We start from the raw sequence: 1,430 nt of genomic DNA, 5'->3' as shown, positions 1-1,430 counted from the left end.
CCTGTGTGGGGATCTCTGACGGCACAAGGAGTTTGGGAATCTCAGGAGGTGAGATTACCGATCAATATTTTGGAACTCCGTGCGATTTTCAGAGCTCTTCAGTTTTGGCCTCTTCTGAAGAGAGAATCGTTCATTTGTTTTCAGACAGACAATGTCACAACTGTGGCATACATCAATCATCAAGGAGGGACTCACAGTCCTCTGGCTATGAAAGAAGTATCTCGAATTTTGGTTTGGGCGGAATCCAGCTCCTGTCTAATCTATGCGGTTCATATCCCAGGTGTAGACAATTGGGAAGCGGATTATCTCAGTCGCCAAACGTTGCATCCGGGCGAATGGTCTCTTCACCCAGAGGTATTTCTTCAGATTGTTCAAATGTGGGGGCTCCCAGAGATAGATCTGATGGCCTCTCATCTAAACAAGAAACTTCCCAGGTATCTGTCCAGATCCCGGGATCCTCAGGCGGAGGCAGTGGATGCATTATCACTTCCTTGGAAGTATCATCCTGCCTATATCTTTCCGCCTCTAGTTCTTCTTCCAAGAGTAATCTCCAAGATTCTGAGGGAATGCTCGTTTGTTCTGCTAATAGCTCCGGCATGGCCTCACAGGTTTTGGTATGCGGATCTTGTCCGGATGGCATCTTGCCAACCATGGACTCTTCTGTTAAGACCGGACCTTCTGTCGCAAGGTCCTTTTTTTCCATCCGGATCTGAAATCCTTAAATTTAAAGGTATGGAGATTGAACGCTTGATTCTTGGTCAAAGAGGTTTCTCTGACTCCGTGATTAATACTATGTTACAGGCTCGTAAATCTGTATCTCGAGAGATATATTATAGAGTCTGGAAGACTTATATTTCTTGGTGTCTTTCTCATCATTTTTCTTGGCATTCTTTTAGAATACCGAGAATTTTACAGTTTCTTCAGGATGGTTTAGATAAGGGTTTGTCCGCAAGTTCTTTGAAAGGACAAATCTCCGCTCTTTCTGTTCTTTTTCACAGAAAGATTGCTATTCTTCCTGATATTCATTGTTTTGTACAAGCTTTGGTTCGTATAAAACCTGTCATTAAGTCAATTTCTCCTCCTTGGAGTTTGAATTTGGTTCTGGGAGCTCTTCAAGCTCCTCCGTTTGAACCTATGCATTCATTGGACATTAAATTACTTTCTTGGAAAGTTTTGTTCCTTTTGGCCATCTCTTCTGCTAGAAGAGTTTCTGAATTATCTGCTCTTTCTTGTGAGTCTCCTTTTCTGATTTTTCATCAGGATAAGGCGGTGTTGCGAACTTCTTTTGAATTTTTACCTAAAGTTGTGAATTCCAACAACATTAGTAGAGAAATTGCGGTTCCTTCATTATGTCCTAATCCTAAGAATTCTAAGGAGAAATCGTTGCATTCTTTAAGCTTCTGCCATTTCTTTGGCATCTTGGTTGAAAT

This window comes from Bombina bombina, chromosome 9, assembly GCF_027579735.1.
Source record: "Bombina bombina isolate aBomBom1 chromosome 9, aBomBom1.pri, whole genome shotgun sequence".
Taxonomy (NCBI): Eukaryota; Metazoa; Chordata; class Amphibia; order Anura; family Bombinatoridae; genus Bombina; species Bombina bombina.
Note: the sequence above shows the minus strand (reverse complement) of the source record.